The sequence below is a fragment of the Heterodontus francisci genome, chromosome 28 (genome assembly GCF_036365525.1).
Source record: "Heterodontus francisci isolate sHetFra1 chromosome 28, sHetFra1.hap1, whole genome shotgun sequence".
Taxonomy (NCBI): domain Eukaryota; kingdom Metazoa; phylum Chordata; class Chondrichthyes; order Heterodontiformes; family Heterodontidae; genus Heterodontus; species Heterodontus francisci.
In genome coordinates this window covers 6,304,012-6,311,488 of record NC_090398.1, presented here as the reverse complement: position 1 = coordinate 6,311,488, position 7,477 = coordinate 6,304,012, and the positions used below count along the sequence as shown (strand labels likewise).

At 49.8% G+C, this 7,477-nt stretch overlaps 1 protein-coding gene across 1 annotated transcript in view; it reads left to right on the top strand.

Annotated features, from left to right (window-relative positions):
- Positions 1–2,708: 2,708 nt before the first annotated feature.
- Positions 2,709–7,477, top strand: part of LOC137345274 (equilibrative nucleobase transporter 1-like) — a 250,735-nt gene continuing 245,966 nt past the window's right edge. Inside the window, exon 1 of the mRNA XM_068008750.1 lies at positions 2,709–2,857. The gene's annotated coding sequence lies outside the window, so the exon portion shown is untranslated. The remainder of the gene's footprint in view (positions 2,858–7,477) is intronic.

Below are 7,477 nucleotides of genomic sequence, written 5' to 3'. Positions count from 1 at the left end.
CTCCACAGGGAGAGTCACTGAGTGGGTCTGTTATTATAGTATCTCCACAGGGAGAGTCACTGAGTGGGTCTGTTATTATAGTATCTCCACAGGGAGAGTCACTGAGTGGGTCTGTTATTATAGTATCTCCACAGGGAGAGTCACTGAGTGGGTCTGTTATTATAGTATCTCCACAGGGAGAGTCACTGAGTGGGTCTGTTATTATAGTATCTCCACAGGGAGAGTCACTGAGTGGGTCTGTTATTATAGTATCTCCACAGGGAGAGTCACTGAGTGGGTCTGTTATTATAGTATCTCCACAGGGAGAGTCACTGAGTGGGTCTGTTATTATAGTATCTCCACAGGGAGAGTCACTGAGTGGGTCTGTTATTATAGTCTCTCCACAGGGAGAGTCACTGAGTGGGTCTGTTATTATAGTATCTCCACAGGGAGAGTCACTGAGTGGGTCTGTTATTATAGTATCTCCACAGGGAGAGTCACTGAGTGGGTCTGTTATTATAGTATCTCCACACGGAGAGTCACTGAGTGGGTCTGTTATTATAGTATCTCCACAGGGAGAGTCACTGAGTGGTTCTGTTATTATAGTATCTCCACAGGGAGAGTCACTGAGTGGGTCTGTTATTATAGTATCTCCACAGGGAGAGTCACTGAGTGGGTCTGTTATTATAGTATCTCCACAGGGAGAGTCACTGAGTGGTTCTGTTATTATAGTATCTCCACAGGGAGAGTCACTGAGTGGGTCTGTTATTATAGTATCTCCACAGGGAGAGTCACTGAGTGGGTCTGTTATTATAGTATCTCCACAGGGAGAGTCACTGAGTGGGTCTGTTATTATAGTATCTCCACAGGGAGAGTCACTGATTGGGTCTGTTATTATAGTATCTCCACAGGGAGAGTCACTGAGTGGGTCTGTTATTATAGTATCTCCACAGGGAGAGTCACTGAGTGGGTCTGTTATTATAGTATCTCCACAGGGAGAGTCTCTGAGTGGGTCTGTTATTATAGTATCTCCACAGGGAGAGTCACTGAGTGGGTCTGTTATTATAGTATCTCCACAGGGAGAGTCTCTGAGTGGGTCTGTTATTATAGTATCTCCACAGGGAGAGTCACTGAGTGGGTCTGTTATTATAGTATCTCCACAGGGAGAGTCACTGAGTGGGTCTGTTATTATAGTATCTCCACAGGGAGAGTCACTGAGTGGGTCTGTTATTATAGTATCTCCACAGGGAGAGTCACTGAGTGGGTCTGTTATTATAGTATCTCCACAGGGAGAGTCACTGAGTGGGTCTGTTATTATAGTATCTCCACAGGGAGAGTCACTGAGTGGGTCTGTTATTATAGTATCTCCACATGGAGAGTCACTGAGTGGGTCTGTTATTATAGTATCTCCACAGGGAGAGTCACTGAGTGGTTCTGTTATTATAGTATCTCCACAGGGAGAGTCACTGAGTGGGTCTGTTATTATAGTATCTCCACAGGGAGAGTCACTGAGTGGGTCTGTTATTATAGTATCTCCACAGGGAGAGTCACTGAGTGGTTCTGTTATTATAGTATCTCCACAGGGAGAGTCACTGAGTGGGTCTGTTATTATAGTATCTCCACAGGGAGAGTCACTGAGTGGGTCTGTTATTATAGTATCTCCACAGGGAGAGTCACTGAGTGGGTCTGTTATTATAGTATCTCCACAGGGAGAGTCACTGAGTGGGTCTGTTATTATAGTATCTCCACAGGGAGAGTCACTGAGTGGGTCTGTTATTATAGTATCTCCACAGGGAGAGTCACTGAGTGGGTCTGTTATTATAGTATCTCCACAGGGAGAGTCTCTGAGTGGGTCTGTTATTATAGTATCTCCACAGGGAGAGTCACTGAGTGGGTCTGTTATTATAGTATCTCCACAGGGAGAGTCTCTGAGTGGGTCTGTTATTATAGTATCTCCACAGGGAGAGTCACTGAGTGGGTCTGTTATTATAGTATCTCCACAGGGAGAGTCACTGAGTGGGTCTGTTATTATTGTATCTCCACAGGGAGACTCTCTGTTTTATCTCAATTTCCTGTTCTCATTGGTTGCACCAAAAAGGGACTAAGTCTGACTGTAGCTTTGAGAATCTTTATTGAAGTACTTAGTAGTACCATCATCAGCAAAGCAGACAACAACAACACCTGGGCTCTCCTCCCCCTTCCTCCGTGTTGGAGGAGGGAATTCAAGCCTTTCTTTTCGTTCTTCTTACAAATCAGTGACACCCACTTTATGTTCCCAATTGGTTTACAAACTCTGCAGTTTCTTGGTGTTCCAGCCTGTTTGGGGTCCTCCCTTGTCAATGTGTTTTTAACTTCTTATTTCATTTTCTCATGGCTCTTGTCTGTTTTTGAACTGCATTACAATATCGACTTTTGTGAAGCAGCTTACAGCTGTCCTGTGAATTTTGCTTGCTGGTCTACTCCTTCTACTCCTACTGATAAGCTGTCTCTTCAGCTCCGAAGCTAGCTTGTTAGAAATACATGATTGATTGATTATTTCATCTTAAATGTCCCCAAAAAATTCTGTTCTCGAAAATTCTGTTCTCACAGATACAGAACTGGCTCAGTCATCGAAGACAGAGGGTAGCAGTGGATGGGTGTGTTTTTCTGAATGGAGGGCTGTGACTAGTGGTGTTCCGCAGGACCTTTGCTCTTTGTTGTAAATATAAATGATTTACAGGAAAATGTCGCTGGTCTGATTAGTAAGTTTGAGGACGACACAAAGGTTGGTGGATTTGCGGATAATGATGAGGATTGTCAGAGGATACAGCAGGATATAGATCGGTTGGAGACTTGGACGGAGAAATGGCAGATGGAGTTCAATCCGGACAAATGTGAGGTAATGCAGTTTGGAAGGTCTAATGCAGGTGGGAAGTATACAGTCTATGGCAGAACCCTGAGGAGTATTGACAGGCAGAGAGATCTGGGCGTACAGGTCCACAGGTCACTGAAAGTGGCAATGCAGATGGATAAGGTAGTCAAGAAGGCATACGGCATGCTTGCCTTCATCGGTCGGGGCATAGAGTATAAAAATTGGCAAGTCATGCTGCAGCTGTACAGAACCTTAGTTAGGCCACACTTAGAATATTGCGTGCAATTCTGTTCGCCACACTACCAGAAGGATTTGGAGGCTTTGGAGAGGGTACAGAAGAGGTTTACCAGGATGTTGCCTGGTCTGGCGGGCATTAGCTGTGAGGAGGGGTTGGAAAAACGCAGATTGTTTTCACTGGAACGACGGAGGTGGAGGGGCGACATGATAGAGGTTTACAAAGTTATGAGTGGCATGGACAGAGCGGATAGTCAGAAGCTTTTTCCCAGGGTGGAAGAATCACTTACTAGGGGACATAGGTTTAAGGTGAGAGGGGCAAAGTTTAGAGGGGATGTGCGAGGCAAGTTCTTTACACAGAGGGTGGTGAGTGCCTGGAACTTGCTGCCGGGGGAGGTGGTGGAAGCAGGTACGATAGCCACGTTTAAGAGACATCTTGATAAATACATGAATAGGATGGGAATAGAGGGATATGGAACCCGGAAGTGCAGAAGGTTTTAGTTTAGGCAGGCATCAAGATCGGTGCAGGCTTGGAGGGCCGAATGGCCTGTTCCTGTGCTGTACTGTTCTTTGTTCTCACTGTCCCTGTAACCTCCTTCTCCCTCACTGTCCCCGTCATCTCCTCCACCCTCACAGTCCCTGTAACCTCCTCCATCCTCACTATCCCTTTCACCTCCTCCACCCTCACTATCCCTGTAACCACCTCCACCCACCCTATATCTGTAACCTCCTCCAGCCCCTCCACCCCTCCCTATCTCTGTAACCTCCTCCAGCCCCTTGAACACTCCCTATCTCTGTAACCTCCTCCACCCACCCTATATCTGTAACCTCCTCCAGCCCCTCCACCCCTCCCTATCTCTGTAACCTCCTCCAGCCCCTCCACCCCTCCCTATCTCTGTAACCTCCTCCAGCCCCTTGAACACTCCCTATCTCTGTAACCTCCTCCACCCACCCTACATCTGTAACCTCCTCCAGCCCCTTAAACCCTCCCTATCTCTGTAACCTCCTCCACCCCTCCCTATCTCTGTAACCTCCAGCCCCCAGAATACTCTCTAACTCTGTAACCTCCTCCAGCCCCTACACCCCTCCCTATCTCTGTAACCTCCTCCAGCCCCTACACACCTCCCTATCTCTGTAACCTCCAGCCCCCAGAATCCTCCCTATCTCTGTAACCTCCTCCAGCCACTACACCCCTCCCTATCTCTGTAACCTCCTCCAGCCCCTACACCCCTCCCTATCTCTGTAACCTCCTCTAGCCCCTTATACCCTCCCTATCTCTGTAACCTCTTCCAGCCCCTACAACCCTCCATGTCTCTGTCACCTCCTCCAGCCCCGACACCCCGCCCTGTCTCTGTAACCTCCTCCAGCCCCTTATACCCTCCTGATCACTGTAACCTCCTCCAGCCCCTACACCCCTCCCTATCTCTGTAACCTCCAGCCCCCAGAACCCTCCCTATCTCTGTAACCTTCTCCAGCCCCTACACCCCTCCCCATCTCTGTAACCTCCTCCAGTCCCTACACCCCTCCCCATCTCTGTAACCTCCTCCAGTCCCTACACCCCTCCCCATCTCTGTAACCTCCTCCCGTCCCTACACCCCTCCCCATCTCTGTTACCTCCTCCAGTCCCTGCACCCCTCCATGTCTCTGTAACCTCCTCCAGTCCCTACACCCCTCCCCATCTCTGTAACCTCCTCCAGCCCCTACATCCCTCCCCATCTCTGTAACCTCCTCCAGTCCCTACACCCCTCCCCATCTCTGTAACCTCCTCCAGTCCCTACACCCCTCCCCAACTCTGTAACCTCCTCCAGCCCCTACACCCCTCACTATCTCTGTGCTCGACACCATTCAGGACAAAGCAGCCCGCTTGATTGGCACCCCATCCACAAACATTCACTCCCTCCACCACCGACGCACAGTGGCAGCAGTGTGTACCATCTACAAGATGCACTGCAGCAATGCACCAAGGCTCCTTAGACAGCACCTTCCAAACCTGCGACCTCTACCAACTAGAAGGACAAGAGCAGCAAATACATGGGAACACCACCACCTGCAAGTTCCCCTCCAAGTCACACACCATCCTGACTTGGAACTATATCGCCGTTCCTTCACTGTCGCTGGGTCAAAATCCTGGAACTCCCTTCCTAACAGCACTGTGGGTGTACCTACCCCACATGGACTGCAGCGGTTCAGGAAGGCAGCCCTCGGTATTCATATGGCTGGTCCAGTTCAGTTTCTGGTCAATGGTAGCCCCTAGGATGTTGATAGTGGGGGATTCAGTGATGGTAATGCCATTGAATGTCAAGGGGAGACGGTTAGATTCTCTCTTGTTGGAGATGGTCATTGCCTGGCACTTGTGTGGCGCAAATGTTACTTGCCTCTTATCAGCCCAAGCCTGGATATTGTCCAGGTCTTGCTGCATTTCTACACTGACTGCTTCAGTATCTGAGGAGTTGCGAATGGTGCTGAACATTGTGCAATCATCAGTGAACATCCCCACTTCTGACCTTATGATTGAAGGAAGGTCATTGATGAAGCAGCTGAAGATGGTTGGGCCTAGGACACTACCCTGAGGAACTCCTGCAGTGATGTCCTGGAGCTCAGATGATTGACCTCCAACAACCACAACCATCTTCCTTTGTGCTAGGTATGACTCCAGCCAGCGGAGGGTTTTCCCCCTGATTCCCATTGACTCCAGTTTTGGTTGGGCTTCTTGATGCCATACTCGGTCAAATTCTACTTTATGTCAAGGGCTATCACTATGACCTCACCTCTTGTGTTCAGCTCTCTTCTGCATGTTAAGGCTCCAATAAGTTCAGGAGCTGAGAGGTCCTGGCGGAACCCAAACTCAGTGTCTGTGAGCAGGTTATGACTGAGCAATTGCCGTTTGATAGCACTGTCAACGATACCTTCCATCACTTCACTGATGATCGAGAGAGGACTGATAGAGTGGTAATTGGCTGGGTGGTGTTTTTCCTGCCTTTTGTGGATGGGACTTGCCTGGGCAATTTTTGACATTGCCAGGTAGATAAACCAAGTGTCAATTTGCCCATCTGCCCTCTCAGGTGCAGGTGGGATCTGTGATCCCACAGCAGGCAGGAGTTCATCCAGTCTCCTGTGTACAATGTTTAACCATCAAACAACATTACTCAATGAAACCTCATTATCTTGTAGCTGTGTGTGGGATCTTGCTCTGCGTAGTTTGGGTGTTTCTCTTTGACTGCCATTCTCGTTGTCTCCTTCTCTCTTGGTGTCTTTCTCTTTTTCTCTCCTTCACTTTAAACAGCACATCAATATCCATCTCTTGGCCAAGTGCCTGAACTGGCTTTAAATGTTGCAATGATGTTGAGATAGAATGAACTGAACAAGAAAAGGTAAATTTTTTTCCGATCACTGGAAATCACCTGATGTTCCCAACAGCTTCCTGTTCCACAACTATCGAGCACTCGAGAGAGACAGTAGTGAGAGAAACCAGCTCTGTCGGAGGGTCAGTACTGAGGGAGTGCAGCACTGTCGGAGGGTCAATACTAAGGGAGCGCAGCACTGTCGGAGTGTCTGTACAGAGGGAGTGCTGCACTGTCGGAGGGTCAGTACTGAGGGAGTGCAGCACTGTCGGAGGGTCAGTACTGAGGGAGTGCTGCACTGTCGGAGGGTCAGTACTGAGGGAGTGCTGCACTGTCCGAGCGTCAGTACTGAGGGAGTGCTGCACTGTCGGAGGGTCAGTACTGAGGGAGTGCAGCACTGTCGGAGGGTCAGTACTGAGGGAGTGCAGCACTGTCGGAGGGTCAGTACTGAGGGAGTGCTGCACTGCCGGAGGGTCAGTACTGAGGGAGTGCAGCACTATCGGAGGGTCAGTACTGAGGGAGTGCTGCACTGTCAGAGGGTCAGTACTGAGGGAGTGCAGCACTGTCGGAGGGTCAGTACTGAGGGAGTGCTGCACTGTCAGAGGGTCAGTACTAAGGGAGCGCAGCACTGTCGGAGGGTCAGTACTAAGGGAGCGCAGCACTGTCGGAGGGTCAGTACTGAGGGAGTGCTGCACTGTCGGAGGGTCAGTACTGTGGGAGTGCCGCACTGTCAGAGGGTCAGTACTGAGGGAGTACCGCACTGTCGGAGGGTCAGTACTGTGGGAGTGCTGCACTGTCGGAGGGTCAGTACTGAGGGAGTGCTGCACTGTCAGAGGGTCAGTACTGAGGGAGAGCTACACTGTCAGAGGGTCAGTACTGAGGGAGTGCTTCACTGTCGGAGGGTCAGTACTGAGGGAGAGCTGCACTGTCGGAGGGTCAGTACTGTGGGAGTGCTGCACTGTCGGAGGGTCAGTACTGAGGGATTGCTGCACTGTCGGAGGGTCAGTACTGAGGGAGTGCTGTACTGTTGGATGGTCAGTACTGTGGGAGTGCTGAACTGTCAGAGGGTCAG